Source organism: Ixodes scapularis, unplaced genomic scaffold, assembly GCF_016920785.2.
Source record: "Ixodes scapularis isolate PalLabHiFi unplaced genomic scaffold, ASM1692078v2 PGA_scaffold10__122_contigs__length_95168666, whole genome shotgun sequence".
In the NCBI taxonomy this organism is placed as follows: Eukaryota; Metazoa; Arthropoda; class Arachnida; order Ixodida; family Ixodidae; genus Ixodes; species Ixodes scapularis.
The window spans coordinates 51,836,825-51,854,523 of record NW_024609836.1 but is presented as its reverse complement, the minus strand read 5'-3'; positions in this window follow the sequence as shown (position 1 = coordinate 51,854,523).

Sequence of the window (17,699 nt, the reverse complement as noted above, 5' to 3'; positions counted from 1 at the left end):
CGCTGGTTCGCAGATGTTTTAAAGGCCCTGCGTCTGATTATCTTTGAAGTTCTCATGGAACAAGGTTGTTTTACATAAATGTAGCTTCTTCGTAAATTAATTATATAGTTTATACACGTATGCAGGCATATTTCTTAGAATATGCACAATTACTGGAAATTAGTTTGCATGGTAGCAGCAAAAATGGCCGAATTGCCCGCAGTTGCCTGTATAAAATGTATTGAAGTGCCCAAAATATGCACAGCAATAGTGCCGTAATTTGGAATGTTTATACTTTTTCCTGACATTTTTATTCCAGCCTTGGGTATTCGGAAAATACTCCGTTTAGTCTGAATTGTCATTTCCAATTAATTAATAGCGACAGTGCTGCAGGTCTCCAAAAGCTTCCTCAGCCTCCAAACTCCCTACAGCTGGACTCTCTGATAACAGAGGAAAACAGGAGTAAAAGCAAGCATTCGAACGACTGTCCAGTGGTAGTTGCAGCACTAGTAGCACAAAATGTGGAGCCCGTGAAGGGCGACAGTCTGCGTGAGAAAAGGTTCTGGTATTTTAGCTTCAGGACAATTCGATTTCAGTAAAATCTTAATTTTAGGGCTTAGCGGACTAATAACGAGCTAGACACCTTCGCTTACGTTTGTTATACATTACTTGAGGGTTGATATAAACAAGTCCACAGATATCACCCGTGTAGTCCATTGAAATACTATCCGACTCCAGCAAAGGTCACATGCGAGCAATGTATATATTAAATGTTCCTTGTTTTTTTTACTTTGCCCCTGCACTTGGGCTGTCTTACTTGTGATTCTGTCCCCATGGCCCAGAGTGTATTTAGCATGTTGCCCGAGCAGCATGCAGCTTTTCTGCTTCGGCGACCTTGTTTAAAAACGGAGATGCAAATCAAAAATAGTATACATAACCTGCCAATTCATTCAGACCATCAGCAGCATTTATTGTGCGAGATGTAAATCTATAGTGATGCTCCTGCAATTGTGGCCATATTTTTTTTTATTTTCATATACCAGCTGCGATTCATGCGTTGCCTGCCCTGTCAACCATACTTAAAATATTGGTTGAAGTTTCGCCTGTAGCTACAGGCCATACCCCAATAAAGGCACACAAAAAAAATTTACAGTTCCTACGAAAAACACGCCAAAAACAATTGAATAGAAACGAGCGCGCTGACAGCTGGCGTCGTCACAACCTCCACAGGGCGAGCGGGGCGAGCCAGTGAAAAATGCTCTCCTCGCCGTGACGTCACCCCGGTTTGCCGTAAGGGGGCGCCACGCGAACTTCTCGGGGCTAATTGACATCGGATCGGACGGTTTCGTCGTACATGTGTTTCGCGCTTAACTCGGAAGTAACCAATCGCGCCAAACTGCTCGCGCGACAACTGGCTGCACAAACCATCTTTTTTTTTTTCTCTCTCTCTCTCTTTACGAACCTATTTCAAAGTTTTTGTGTTGTGTTTTTTTTTTTTTTTTTATACAGCTACCCCAGTGAAACGAGCGCTCTCAACTGGAATTGAGCAAAGGATAGTTTACTCAAACGCGATCGGTCTGAGTTTCAATCGCAGTCGGCCGACTGTCATTGAGCCGCTTACGATCACTGAGTTGAGCTGAGCTGGGCTTCTTCGGTTAACTGGTGGGGGTTCGCCCCAATATAGCTAAAGATGGCGGTGTCCACCGCGTTGCCTCCTATTGTCTCCTTCCGCCGTGTGAATACAACTTAAGCCTATTTAAAGCCGTTGTAAACAAACGGTGGTAATCAGTTCGTCGAACGACGTTTCATGGATAAATCGTTTCGTCGACACTGCGATGTTTCATCGACAGATCGTTTCGTGGAAACGAGCACCCGCTCGTTTCATCGACAGATGTTGCGACGTTTCATCGACAGTTCGCTCTCCCAGCTCCTGGCTCCGCCAGCTGCACCTCCTCGCGACCTCTGCGCTGCGCGGCGCGCGGCCTTGTGTTGGATGGATGGATGGATGAAAGATGACCGACTGGGCTAAGTATGGCGAACCAGTGCGCAGCCATCTTGCCTCACCGACTTAAACTATCGCAATTTTTTTTTCTGCTTTTCTTTCTTTCTTTTTTTTTTTTTTTTTTGGGGGGGGGGGGGGGGGGGGCAGCGATCGCGCTGCTTTCGGAACTTACGATTTGTATGGTTTCGCTCGTGTCTTTGCCCGAACCTTTGGGGAAGCGTTGTCAAAGCCGGAAAGTTTTGTTCTCGACCACTCTCCTTTCTCAAATAAGATTCTTAAAACATTCAACATTATGTGCTGCTCTTGAGGGCTACGCTTTTGGCAGCGTACGTGATCGAGGTGTCTGCACGTCATTGAATGGAACCCTTCGCGGGCTGGCCGCCGGCACTCCAACTGTTTCGAAAAAAGTGGCAGGGTCATTTCCAGAGCAAGTGTATCTTTCAGCGCGTCACGTATTTTGCTAGAATCTTCAAGAGCCACCTACACATAGCATAGATAGTCCACACGTCAAAACACTGAAGCTCTTAAAAAATATTGAATGAAAAAACGAGGCCTGTTTGCGGTGCACACAGCCTTTCTACCGTTGAAAATTGCATAAAATCGGTTTTTAAGCTAATTGGCATCTGATCTTAGCCGCAAGCAATAAACTTTGAAAGAAACTGAGCCTTCGGCTACGCGTAGTTTACTTTAGGGCGATAAAACACGGTTGTTTTCTTCTCAAAACACCGGGAATTCAACGTACTGTACTTACCAGACCGCATACGATTTTTAGATTTTAGCATATTTAACTTCTGGATATTAAATTACACTATAGTTCTGCATTAGTTCTGTCTGCACTAAAATTTTGCATGCACATAAAGCAATATGTGACCAAAGAACATGAGATTTGGAGGATTTGGAGGAGAAGATAGCGCAGTTGCTCACCTTGGAGAGCAACTGCGCTAGGCATCGCCTTTGTCATCTGTTACAACCGCTTATACCTTAAGTTTCCGGCATTCCTTTCAAAACAGAAAAAAAAATATTTGTCGACGAAACGTTTTACGGTGGTGCTGTCGACGAAACGTCACAGTATCGACGGAACGTGTGTCCACGAAAAGTTGTCCACGAAACGTAATTCCACGAAACGAGTTTCGACGAAATGATAGGGACCCGTAAACAAACGCTGTTTCCGTTCATCGAACATAAACGGGAACCGCGCAAACAAATCCAAACATACCGCAAATGACGTGTTTGCACTTGCAAGGACGACCAGCAACAGTAAGAGTTTGAACTTTTACGCTTCTTGCTTTCTGATTCGCTACTAGGCGATTCCATTGGCTGGAGATCAACAACAGGGAGTCTATGCAGATCTTTCTTTATACGATGACTCCGATAAGGATACCCGCCAAAGACGCGATGCGCGCGCTAAGGCGCCGGCGGAGTGTCGGGAATCGTTATCGCAGCTATCAAAACGACCTACTAAAACTCCCTAATAAGATGGTTGGGCCTTGCCACAGCCTTCGATTCTTGTCCGTCAGCGACCTTTGGGTGACTGATACGCACGCTCACCAGCAATGAAGTCAGAACTACTTCAACTAAGTAAAACTTCCTAAAAGAGGTATCTTCTTAACTTCGAGGGCGTCACAGAGATAAAACTGCATGTAATCACGCCACCAGCGTTGCCGCTACCCTCCGGAGTAAACACTGAAAGAAAATGGAAAGAAATCAGGTCACACCCCCTGTCAACATGGAGCGTTGTCGGAGTACGCGGAGAAACCATGTCCCCGCATCCCCTTACGCCGCTTTGAACCCCAAACCAACACACAAACGCAAATGGGAGCAAATGTAGAGTTTTCGTGGACAGTATTCTAAAAATTTGCGTACGCAAAGCCATTGCGGATCAAGAGTGCGCATGCGCAGAACGCAATAGAAGGGCTAGCGTAATCCGCACGCAACACCGGGGCTTTTGCGCTGCGGGCTAGCGGACTTTGAAGGAAGCTTTCGAAAGATCTCGGACCCAGCGAGAGCACCAGTTTCAAGATGGCGGTTACCTCGACTGGCGCAGCGTGGGCGACGTGGTGTTCGCGAAGTTCAGTGTTATGTGAAACTAGGTGGTGTTCATGTAGGCAATTCTTTGCGGGACTTACCGCTGTCGGGTGAGACCGCCGTGCAGCCGAATGAGTGCACAGTGAAAATATTTCCAGCTCGCAATGTGCGTGAACGCTGCGATCTGTTCAACGCTAAGCCTCTTCGCGCAGTTCAACGCCGACGGACGAACGATTCTTCAAACAATCGCCCAAATTGCCGTGCACTGAAGATCAGTAGGTTATGGGTCTCTTTTCGTGATAGCATTGATAAAAAGTGCCGTTTACGACGATTGACGGAGGCTGCGTGACCGAAAATGGCTACGCATCGGTCCTCGTAGTACACTGTACTCGTAGCCTCCGTACCCTGCAGAAAAGCGCGCTCTGACCAGGCAGCTGCGGCTTGGCTTAATTTGTTAAAAAATTATACGAAATTAACTTCCGTTTCAATATTTCTTTCGAGGGACATGGTGTGCTCTAAGCACGCGGAGTACTACGGCTCTGGCAAATTTAATTAACAAGATCAAGCGAGGTGTTCACTCGGCAATGTTTACTGAACGCGGAACTAAAATCGGTCCGAACCGGTAGACTTTAGCGTACGCCAAACTATTGCGTAATACGTAAGACACAGCAACGCTCCCCTAAAACTGTCTAATGAATTGGTAACTAACTAGCGGGCTTTCGGAGCAGTGGCGCAAAGAGGGCGAGAGAAAAGAAGAGGGGAATGAAGGCGAAACACGCAGCGGAAGGAAGGGAAAGGAGGAAAAACACGGGGATGGCGGGAAATGACATCTAATAGAAGTAGCAAACGCGAAACTTGCCCCGCTTTCGTAGTGGCGCGTTTGCTTGCATGCGTGCATGCTATACGCTTACAGGCCGTCAGCCCAACTCAGCTTGAGCGAGCTGGGCGTTAAACTGAAGCACGGTGCGCACTACGAACTAGCCGAGCCAATCGAAACACGGGAACGTACCACGTGATCCCGTCGCCCTCGTTGTCGTCGGCTCACGTGACAGGCTCCTTCCGGCGGGATTGGTTGGGTTCGCTCGCGTAGCGTTCTCCGTGGTTCGATTTGAGTTAAAGAGGACGCCGGGTTCCCATTCAACCGCTTTCGTCGTTCCTCCTCTCCCTCTTTTTTTCGCATGTTCTCTCTCCCTCTTCATCGCTCCCCCTCCTTTCCCTTTAATTGGGCCATTTCGCAAAAATGGAGGCGCTCGCTGTTTCCCAAAGGAAATGCCTCATTACAAATTCAGCATTCGCTGCAAAGAGCAGACGGCGGCTGCGGTTGTACGCGCCTGGGGTATAGGTCCCCGCCAATTCCGTCCTCCCGATCGCGCCCGCCGACAAAGTACCGACATTCAAAAACGAAAATGAGAGCGAGAGAGAGAGAGATGGGAAAGAGTGCGAGGGAAGACCTCCCGAAAAGAAGAGAGGAAAATCGGATATATTAACGCCCGCCATTCATCTTTAATAAGCCCGCGATAGGACGTTGCAGCGTAAGCGAAAAGTATGAAGTTTCGGGGCGAGCTTTTCGAAGGATCGCTGCTCTTGAGACTGCGTCGCTTAATGAGCTTTCGTTTTTCAGTCTTCAGTATGAAACTGGAAGTTGGGGGGGGGGGGGGGGGGGGATGTATGCTCTTTGCTTTGGCGTCGCTTCACGGCTAGCGTAAAATGGTACAATTATACAAAATTTGACAGCTGGCTAATGTACAGAGTGGTGCCGCTGGTACGGAACCGTTATATGGAAGGCTAGAGTGCCGTCATTTTGTCTGCGTCTGTCCGAAAACGGCCATTAACTCGATAATATAGAAAGAATTTCCAACACTCGCTTTCTGCGGGGGGCTGCCATCTTTGTCTACTGTGTCTACTGCGCAAGCGTAGGAGCTCTCTTCTACTGAATATATGAGGCCGCGGATGCATCCGCGACACAGTGAATCACAACTTTAGCCCGAGTGATAATCGCTGGATAAACTGTCTAGAAATCAGCACAGGGGCATAGAGTGGAGCCGCAGCGAACTTGAATAGTTGCTTATTGAGTAGTTCCCTAACAAATCAGCTGCAAGTCTCAGCCTTCAAGCCGAGTTTTACACTATGTTAGAGAACAAGAACGTCAAGACATTGGTGCAACCGATAGTATAGATGAAGTAACAAAAGCGATGCCCTGTTACCTCTGGCCACTCTCGGAACTCATAGGGAGCGCGTGTGCACGAATACAGCACTTTTAATGGGCCATAAAAAATATGATTTTGATTTCGCTATATACTGCAGAGTGCCGATGGCCGACGTTTGTTAGCCATAAAAGGCACATTTATTCGACTCTGCGTACTGTACGGTACGTTTCACGATGCCCCGTTCTGTTCTGCACGAAGGTCACTAACAACATGATTTTTTTTTTACTTTTATTTTAACATTCAGTCAATATTAGCCAATGTATTTGTAACTATGTATTTTTTTATTACCCCCTTATCCAATGCCTTCGGGTCTTTAAGGTGTAAAATAAATCGATAAACCAATAAATGCGAGCTAAGCAGAAATTGCGAGAGCGAGCTGCCTGTTTTCAGTTTCCCCACTGTGAGCACAGGTTCGGGCAGTTGACAAGCGTCGCTCACGGCACTGCTGCTCGTGCTTATATAGACCAACCCGCTGCCATGATGTCATGCTGCTGCGATGGTGCTGTCGTCGGCGGGGTGCAGACGCTTCCTCTCTCACGAATTAGGTGTCTCTTGACGAGAGGGAAACAGCACATGCACTTGCAATATACTCTTTTCAAAAATTCCATCGAGCAACATAGGCGCTCACCCTTTGCTTGTTCACGTAGCGCGTAATTGGATCCGAGTGTTTGCCGAATACTGACTTCACACTCTTGTTTCAATACGAGCCGAGCCGAGTTCACGCCGAAAGCCGACGCAGCCCTCTTGTGAAATGCACGCTCAGAGTATGTGAGCAAGCAAATGTTGCACCGGCGTTGATTGCTTCGGGCTTAGTGGCATTGCGCGCGAATGCGGAGAGCAGGCTGCTTCTTCTGCTTCTTGAGCAGGAATTGCGGTGACGTCAGAACGACGCCGAGCTCTGATTGGCTTCGATTGAGGGAGAGTGAGTAGACCTCAGAGCAATCTCGACTGCGGTCTACCCACTATCCTTCAATCAGAACCAACCAGAACCCGGCGTTCTGACCGTCACCAGAACCCCTTCAAAAAAAGACGGCCAGAGCCCACACAGTCGTCATGGCAGGTTTGCTCCCCAGATTGTACAAACCAATGAGGTACCAAGACCGTCTGGCGGTTAAAATGAGATGCTGTAAAAGTAGGCTGGAGAACGAGTGATTGAAATGTAACCAAGACTTGTTACCCAGTTGTGCCAGTGCGTTTGTTGAAAATACGCAAGAATCGAACAAGGCATTGTTTCATGGTCCCTTAAGGCTCATTCTTGAGCAATCTAAAAAAAAAACAAAAAAAAAAAACGTTCTAGTAGATAATTAGCATATTTCTACGTCGACAACGTGAAACAAATTGAGTATACTTGCTTCTTAGGTTGTTCGGCTAAGAGGCACGGTAACAGTTTATAGATACTTGGAATGCGCAAACAAAAAAGCAATAACCGAGCGTGCGATGATACGTTTAATGGGGCGTGCTTCCTACATCGATACGCGATGGAATCAAGTGCCAAACGAGCTTTTCAGTGTGAGCGCAGCTGCTAGAAGATAAAGTAGTGCCACTCTTTTGACTACTCAATGCCGAAAACTATTTTCACAGGAACAACGGAACAAATATGCGAGCGGTGGTTAAGCGTTCGCTTCTAAATTCTCTAAAGTCGTATAACAAGGAGTTGTTCCGTGTGAACAAGAGCAAAGGAAAAATGTTTGCACCTGGTGATCTGAACTGCCGGGATTTGCATCACCCGAAGGGACGCAGGTGTGGACCTGAATTCTATCGGAAGTATACTTTCACAATTGTGCGCAGTTACCGGCTTTGTTTTTCGGTCAGTCTCTTGGTTTATTTTCGGCTCCGACTTTGACTTTGAACTCTACAGTGACTCTTAACTCGATAATGTTTTTGATTTCAACTTCGGCTCTGTGTCAGAGTCATACTCACAAACGGTGAGTATGACTCTGACTTTGATTTCGGCTCCGGCTCTGCCATTTCATGGCCTCTCTCTCGTCGATTTACCTCCACGTACAGGAAGGGCTCGTTGAAGGTACGACTGCCTCCCCGTCGTCGTCTCAGACGTCGACCGCGTAATGGCGATGCGCGGCGCCCGGAACGCGCCGGATACCACTTCGAAATGGGAGGGTGCAGGTCAATCCAGCGACCCGCGGGTCGTCAGCCTCCTCCACGTCTGCAAATAATCCACCCCGAGCATGGTCGGTCCACTTCGGGGTGACGCTATAGCCCTCTAAGCCCCTCCGCCACAGTTGTAATGACCGACCTAACCATCGTGGCGACGGAAAATTTATGGGCTTCAAAGGCGAACTCACCGCGCGTGTCCCTCTACGAACCGTTTCACTTTCCGATGGACCGCGGCAGACACTCACGGCCATTGGAGCCAATCCCTGCGCCGGATGAGTGTCACGTGGGGGAGACCAATGGCCGAGTATGTTTATCGACCTGAGATCGAAGCACGTAGAGTGAAATCTCGCGCCGTAGAACCAATAAAAACCCGGGTTCGAACCCAACCCCTGTCCGCTCCGATCCGGTTGAGCCTCGTATAGCGCCGTGCGGTTCTGTATCACTACTGGGGCCCTAACCTGGACCCTTCGCGAGAAAGTCGGCAAAAAATCTGTCGGCCCTGATTGGACAACGCCGCACTTGACCTTGGCGCAGGCCAGTCATAGCCGCCGCATTTCTCGCCGACTTTTTCGCCAAGTTCATATTAGGGCTCCTGCTTGGCGCACGTTGTAAGCGCCAGACTGGCAGTCGCACTGCACTGAATAAATTCGCCATCTACGGCGTAAACCAGCGGTGCCTTATGCTTCGAAAGGCAGACAGGTCGTCTAAACACGAACGCCGAATTTTGGTTTGGTGAGTGTCATATGAAATTCGGGAGTGGTGCAGCGAAGCGATGGGAGCTCGTAGTCACGTGATAAGGTGATTTTTAACATCGCTGGATTGGCTGCAGAATGCTTCGTAGCGTCCACTGGGGTCCACAGTGAGTTGAAACGAAGTGGTGCGCAAAACGTGAAGCTGGATCAGGTAGTTGCTCAAGCGGCGGGGCCAATGTCTAATTGGCTATTGCAGTTCTGGTTTGCTTCCCTAACGTGCCGTGATTATAGTGATCCCCGTTTACAAAGTGCGCCAGACCCGCGCTTTAGCTGTTATAGACATATGTCGATGGACGCAAGAACGACTGAGGTGTGCATTTTCTGCCCCGGAATCACACAGTGGGAGTGATTGTGGCCTCGCTCTTGGAAAGCTATACGCTTGATGACCCGCTCGCTTGTTTGACTCGCAATCGTTGGTTTTTGGGTGAGCGGAAAGACACTCCAAAATAGCACTTTCTTGTCGCCTAATGCGTACGTTTATAGCATGCGTGATGCGGGTCAACCAAATGTTTTCTTCCTTTTTGTCTTGCGCTCTTTTTTTCTTTTGGTGAGCATGATGGACGCTGTCGGGAGGGTCGTGGTGATCTTTCGAACAGGTTCTTAGGCTGGAAATTATGACGATTAGAAAATCTAATTCTATTAAACTTTCTAAGATTCAGTTATCTCACTCATGGGTCGTAAACTCTTACGAAATGCAAACAAGGTGTGTTTATGGCTTGAATTAACCGTCGTAAAATACAGGCATTATGGTTTTTCAGTATCAAATGTAATTCCTCTTCAAATACAGTTATTAAAAATTTAAGGTGTTTCTTACGCTTTACCTAGTTATCTTTAGCTTGAGAGAAGGTGGCTAGACGGACATATTCAAAGAACTATGAAAATTATAATCTTAAGTGAAGAGCCGCCATGCAAAAAAAAAGCGTGTCACTTTTAAATGTATTTTCCTTCTCGGCTGCAGTGGCCACGACGAACTCTACTAATATAGCCATTGCGTAGTATGCCTCTTTATTGGGAGTAACCATTCGTTGAACAAGAACCCTGTCCGATGAGCGTATGGTGTGGCGGGAAGCTGACGAAACGGAAGCTGCCTATTTATTTACGTGCCTTTATTATGGCCCTGCTTCAAACGAAGAAGTACAAGAAAAAATGTTAGCTGTTATACTCCGTTTCGCCTTATTACGTCCGGGCGTAGCGGACGCTACGAGCTACCCTAGCCAATCCCGCTCAGTGAACGCAGCCCTTGATACGCTTTGCGCGCGTCGCTGTGCCCCCTCTCCAATGGTCACGTGGCACTAGCATGGCCTTGGACTGGCTCCGATGGCTCGTAGCATCCGCCGCGCTCGGACGTAAGATGAAACGGAGTATAGTCAGCGCTGCGTTTGTCTGTCTATGTGTCCTCAACTTTCGTTCTTGTTTATTACGCGCCGTTGCTACTAAGATGGTTGCCTATTCGCGCTAACAGCGCCGCGCTATGTCATGGCCAAGACGGCAACACCCATTGCTATCATATTTTCTAAACTCACAGGGGGAAAAAGGCGTTTCGCTCTGCGAGTTTTTAAAGCAACCCTGCGGGTGTCTTGCACAACCCTGACGTCAGGACTCAGAATTGAACGATAGCGGCGGCTTTCACCAGAACGGCGTTTGAAACTTTTTTCAGAGACACGAAGCCTTGCAGGCGGAATGGTACACCGCAGTTTGTGTTACCTTGTTTTAACATTTTGTAATTACTAGGGCTGTCTTTTTTTTTTTTTTTTTCTGCAGCAAGCGAGAAGTGGTGTTTGTAAAATGCGGAAGGTAAGTAAGGCTACAGGTTCGTCTGCGCAACCTTCTTACGGTGCCGAACAGCAGATGAATCACTGTGTGCAGATCATTCAGCGAAGAGCAAGTCGTCTGCTTCTTGCGCAGGAGGAGCGGTGACGTCAGAACGACGCCAAGTTCTGATTGGCTCTGAGTGGAGGATAGTGGGTAGACCTCAACGCTAGATGCCTTGAGGTCTACCCACTATTTTGCTTTTTTTCAATCAGCAAATAAGTATTTGGCGTTTCGACATCATCGCAACCTCTGTGCAAGAAGCAGATGAACTTGCGCTCCGTATAGTTGCTCGGAGCTTATAGGTTCAATGAAATGCATTTTGGGCCGGGATAAATTATTTTAGATTGGGACTTTACTGATCGCATATCGCTTAGTAGGCCAAAAGAACGAAAGTTTGTTTTTCGGTACGAATATTGGAAAAATATCGCGGACTAATTCGTACCTTTTTTCTGTTGAAAGCTCTCCACCTTTTCACTGTGATAGATCCTCGGTACCCAAAGCACGTCAGCCGACACCAGCTCATGCACTGGACACAAGCACTGCGTCACACGGACATATTCGCTCGCCAACAATAAAGGCTGGTTCACACATCTGAGTTGGTTGCGTTCGCTTGCGAATAAAGCGACTGTAACGGCAAAGTCACCGGGATTGGTGTTCACCGTACACAGCGTGGCAAGCGACGCAAGGCGTATACGCCTTGCGTCGCTTGCCACGCTACGCGAAGCAATCCATGAGTGACGGTTGTTGCTGTGTTTTGGTCGTTACGGTAGTTTGGGTTGCATGCGAATGCAACCGTTGCAAATTTGCGAATGAGCCTTAAATCGGTCGAAGAATATTTTGTTTCGCGTTCGTGGCCATATGACTGCCCTGATGGCACTTATCATCACTTGTGAATTACAAGTGTGCTGTAAAACAGAAAAGAAAAGAAAAAGCACACTGGCAGCTTGGAGTCATTGCGTTTCATTAAATACGACGTCACGACCACACGATTTCTTATTTCGCTTTTGATTGGAGGAGGAAAGCCAAGGAGGAAGTTCGAAAATTATTTCATGACCCCACTTGGTTTCGGCGGAGTCAATATTTGTCCGGCTATTTGCGTAGTGCTAGTTTCGTATCCGCTTCACTTTATAAACGCCAGCCACTCGCTGAATTAAGGCCCATGCTAGTTCCGAATTGTGACAGTGATGTAGTACGTCGTATGAGCTCGCAAAGGTCGGAGAGGGCCCGCAGAGGGCGCGCATCATGAATAGAGTTTATACGGCAAGCGAGTCTTCCAAAACGCGACTTGGGCAAGTCGCAACCCAAGGAAGAGGACGCGAATCAAAGGGCATCGTAGAGAAAGCGCCGTGACTGCGCGACGACGATGGCAGCCAAACGAGAGCCGTAAATAGTCGATGTAGGGGGTAGACAAAAGCCCGAGCTGCACAAGGGACAGACAAACTTGCACCCGGTATGGGCCGCTCGTGGCGAGATTTGCACAGCTATAGCCTCGTCTATACCCACAAGGCCTGGCAGTTCGACGACGGAGTCATAGAGATCCCGGTCACAGATTTAGAGCGCGTGGACCTGGTAGCACAGAGCATCAAAGAGCCATTTCTCGGGGAACCTGGACGTCAGAGCAGACAGCTTTTGCAACGGAGAGTACCCGAAACACACTTGTTAGCCTAGGGAGAAGGGCGTCTCGGCGTCTCGGCGTCTCGGCGTCTCGCCGCAGCGGGGCGCCAGTCACGTAGCTCTCCTCTCATCCGTTGTCTGCGGCTCCACCTTTTTCATTTCGGCGGCTGCTTGTCGTGGCGATCTGCCAGGCTTTTTCAGTATATAGGAGGCTATGCCACAGCCTTTCCACGGAGGAAGATGCGACGATGCAAGTTACAACCTTTGTTTCTAAACAGACAATTTTCAATATCGAGCGAACCTTGGCAGTCGCTATTTCTTGGGCACGAAGCAAGTGATCGGATCCGAGTCTTCACCGAAAGCTGACGCAGATCTCGTTCTCAATACGCGCTGTGCCGAGTTCACGTCAAGGGCTTACGCAAACCTCCTGTCCAATACATGCTCGGACTGCGTGCCCTAGCAATGATGAACTCGTTATCAGATGGCGCGCACTTTTAAAAGAAAACAACAACAAAAACTGTCTGTTGCGTGGCGCAGGACTCTTCATCACGGTCTCTACAATTTTCTATTTCTATCTTTCACTTTCTGCCCTCCTCGACATGCTTTAGTGCTGCGCGCGTGACGACGAATTCTGAGTGAAATGTAATTCAAAATGTTCGTGCATCGTCTCGTGTCCGCTGTGTCATTTCGTGTCGTTCTTTCAGCGCCGGAGTGACGACCGACGGCCATTCCCAGATCTTTTAGATTACGGCATGAACGGTCGACCCGCCTGCTTAAAAAACACGTAAAAAACCCATAGAAAAACACACGTCCGTTTGCATTAACAAGCTTGGGACGGAAATACTAAACCAAAGCTGAAAAAAGAAAGAAGCTTGACGTGCATAATATTGGTTGTAATACATGAGAGGCTACTGGCACGCGAATAGCTGATCAGGCGACGGGGCATATGGTCACATATCCCAGTATAGCGGGTAGGAGGCGGTACAAAAATATTTTGCCAAAATTCGTTTTAGACAGTAAAAAAAAAAAAAAAAAAAAGGGCTGATCAATACCGCTTGCATGTTCGTCTCCTCTTTGCGTACATCCGCCGGCAATATGTAGGTGAACGCCGGACCGTCGACCGCTCCGTGCTATCAGTGCCATGGCGCGGCTGGCGTGCCATCCACGTCATGGCGCGGATAGCACGGAGCGGTGGACGTTCCGGCATTCACCTGCGTATTGCTGGCGGGCGTACCCCGTGCGTCTATTTACCCCCCCCCCCTTCCCCCCCCCCCCCTCCCCCCCGCCAAACAATGGCCGAGTCGGATAATTGTCGACGCAGCAACTAAAGACCAATTCATGTTCACAAACAAACCGGAGCACAGCAAGCGGATGTTGGCGCCGTGCATGCGCGATGGTTTGTGGGCAAGACGATCGCCGTCGCCCATAAACAAACCATTGGGATGCGATGTTGTCGACGTCAGTGTGAGTCCCCGTGCTCTCTGTCGCGTTGGAATTGTTGATTCTACGTCTTCCTGGCAATGACTACTTTAGCGGCCTCGGCGAAATTAACGAGGCTCATTACACTGCAAAGCTTCGCGTGAATAATGTGACTTGCGGCGATTCACTCCGCGTGGACGCCGCAGAATGGACGCTTAATTAAGCCTGCTTCGCACGATGAGATTCTGCTCGCTATTTTCAGTCATGACATTACTTGGGCTGAATCGCGAGCAGAATCGGACCGAGTGAATCAGGCATAACAAGTCGGTGATGGCCACTGGTAACAATTATCGACATCGCCTTGTATCTACTGTTTACACCAAGCCTACTTACCCCAGCCAGCTTTAAACTTAGAAGTCTGTTGAGGCCTGCACCTACTTCTTATCGCAATTACCGGGTCAACGTTTGGTCTACTGGCCCCTCTCGTTTGAACTTTGAACGAGCAGACGACAAGCAGAAGCGTTTAAAAGAGCAGACGACAGTTCGAACGATCAGGTGACCGTTTCAACTTGAAGACGCGCCGAACGTAGTCCGCAGGTGGTTGGTACAACTTGGCGGTTTTCCCGCGTTCATGTTGGAACAAAACAAATGAATCTGACGAGCACAAGTATTAGTGAATTTAACCCAAAGTACTTCCCGTACAAGTGATCCTGGTCCGACGGCGTCTGGTTTTTCTTTTTCACGGCCCCTGTCCACGTTCTCGGACGAACCGAGCAGGCAGAAAACATAAAAACTGACCTTCAAACATTCCGCAGAAAGGAACAAGAACCGAAAAGGTTATTTTGTAACAAAAAGTACTGAAGCAAAGAAACAGACGAAAACGGATAATGTGTGGCATGAGAGCTGCCAAGTTTTTTCTGTTCTTGTACGCAGTAATTTTTAACAGTGTGTGCAGACGTTACAGGTGATGGTGTGCTGCTTCCTTCTGCATATTAGATTAGGACCGCGGATGTCCTCGTTTATGCCCCACCGTTCCAAAACGGCCCGAATGCTGGTCTATAGCAATAATCTCTATTGTAGTAGGCTGGATTGCGGATCCGGAGCCCGTCGATGGCACTGCCGGCGGCCATGCCTGACACCAGGCAATACACGCGAGTCTCTGGGAGCAACACAGAAAAGTAGGGAATATTAAAGTTTTTACGCGGTGCTCGAAGGGGAGTACCTTATGATGTGGTGCGATCATTATATCGGGTGTTCAGAGATCGAGTCGGCAATTGTCAAGCGTTAATTCAATCGCCGATCAAAAAGCTTCTCGCCTAAATGTGAGATGCGATATCAAGACATATAAACTCCTTGTTTCCAAGTCGCACAAGTGTCTCTCCCTGGCCTTGTCAGTAGCGCGTCTGGATCGCTGCCAAGGGTCGAGGGTTTGAATCCCGCCTAAAAATCTTCAATTTGTGTTTTTTTGTTTTAAGGCAAAAGAATTACTTTATTAAGTGAAATCATTTCAGACATGCGGCGACCTTTAATTCGCATTACATGTCACGTTTTAACGCGATAGCGGTTAAGAGCTCGGGTTGCAGAAATTCCGGCGTCGGCGTCGGTGGGACCGAAAAATCCCATAATGCATCGCACGCAGCCACGTGTGTCACACGAGACGGCACACGTGACTGCGCGCATTATGAGATTTACCCGCTAAATGTGGTGGGAAAATTATAAAATTTAGCGGAAACGTTTTTTGGTAAGTTTAGCGGGTAATGTTCTTGCCACATTTAGCGCAAAACGATTCCCACCAATTTCAGCGTATCATTTTCCCTCCAAATTTAGCCGAGAAGTTTCACGCCAAATTAAGCAGAAACTTATTCCGAAAAATTTAGCAAAAACGTTTTCCACCAAACATAACGGAAAAAGTTTCCTTCATATATTTAGCGGGTGACGGGGTCATGACTTCACAGCCACGTGCGACGTCACGTGACACGTGACGCTACCGACTAGACTACGTACACACGCTTGCACGGCTTAGCAACGAGCACGCGTTTATATTAGAAGGCTTTGCCAAAGGGACCCGATAACGCAATCGCGTTCCACTCTTAAAGGCAAAGCTTAAGCGCCCCCCAAGTTTGAATCACTATCATTCCACGCGTGACGTCACGTTTCACGTGAGCGTTGTGGGTTTGAAATTCCCGCGCGAGTTCATGTCGCTGTGGGGTCACGACCCTATCGACCAATCAAGATTTTCAGGTGAAGACGCCACCGACGCCGGCTTTTCTGCGACACGACCTCCTTTACGCTGTCGCATTGAAATCAAATGTGCCGGAGCACCACCGACTGAACCGGTGTCATTTGCTTGAATTGCTAAATACAGGACATGTTCAACAGATGAACGACGCCCTCCGAGTTTTAGTTCGTCCCAGAAGCCCCCATTGCAGTTTAGAGCAAAAGCTTGCACCAGAAGTACTCTGTACAAGCGCTTGAAACGACGCGAATGCCCCAGAAAAATGCATTCTGACGTGCCGTCTGCTAAGCTCTGATGACTTTGATGACTTCGAAATCATGAACGACTCCACAATGACTCTCAGCAGCCCCTGTCTTGTTGAACCGCATGACAGTTTACGTCAGACAATGTCGCTACCCTGTACCCTCAACCACAAAACATTTATTAAAAAAAAAAAAGATTGATATTTTAACGCTTTTGTTGTTGGCGCCAACAATATTACCTGCCTTTGTCACGATAAACGTTAAACATAATTTTAGACAAACCCGCGAGACTGGTGAAAAGACGAAGGTGTTGTGTTGTCCTTCGCCTTTTCCACAACTTGGGGGGTTGTCTAAAATTATGCTAAACCTTCACCAGCTCGTTTGTTCCCTAACTTTTTTCTCATAAAAGCTTTATCGCAGTTTTTCCCAACTACTAATCCCAAAAAATTGCAGTTTTTCCCCTTTTGTCTTATAGAATCCTATGCATTAGCTTGCATGGCTGCGGGTGGTGCCGCTCGACTCCGGCGAGACAAGCCTTGATCCACGATCCAGCCTACTACAGTAGAGATCAGTGCTCTTGAATATTACATTTACTCTCCGTATAAAATGTCTTAATTTCAAGGTAGACTGATTTCCCGCATCCCAAATATCCAAGCCTCCCTTTGATGTTGGTGTACACAAACATACCCGCATCGAAACGGCGTCGTTTAAAAGCCGCAATTCGCAAACGCTTGCTCGCGCGAAGCGAATCGAACACCCGGGTCAAAAACTTCGCATCAACAACAGGTACGGGTGCGCGCCGCGGTGAACGATTGCCGAATAATTCAGTTCGCGTGGGGATCGTTAACATGAGTCCAGACCTTAATACACAGTGTCTACGTGCCGACCCTTCCATGCTCTGTCCGCCCCGATCGACCGCAATCATGGGGCGGGGGAGAAGCAGTCACTTCTTTTCCCTTCCACCCTGTCCAAGGCCTACTCTTAGCTTCCCCTACCCGACTCACGGCAACTAACACAATGGGCCGCGAGTGCACCGTAACCTAGACGTAGCCTAACGACTATACTCAGTGCGCGCCTCAGCTGACAGTGTGGTGGTAGCTAGGTGCTCACCGGACCAATCATCCGCCTCCCCTATTATCGCCTGACCCCACTCTCTGCACGTGGGTATACGGGAGAGAGAGCGCGATCACGTTGCGAAAGATCGACGGATGACGGGTCCAAGGAGCACGCAGCTTCGAGCGCACTGCCAGCTTCGGGGTGAAGCGTGCGTGCCGCCGCGAACAAGCAGCGCGGGGG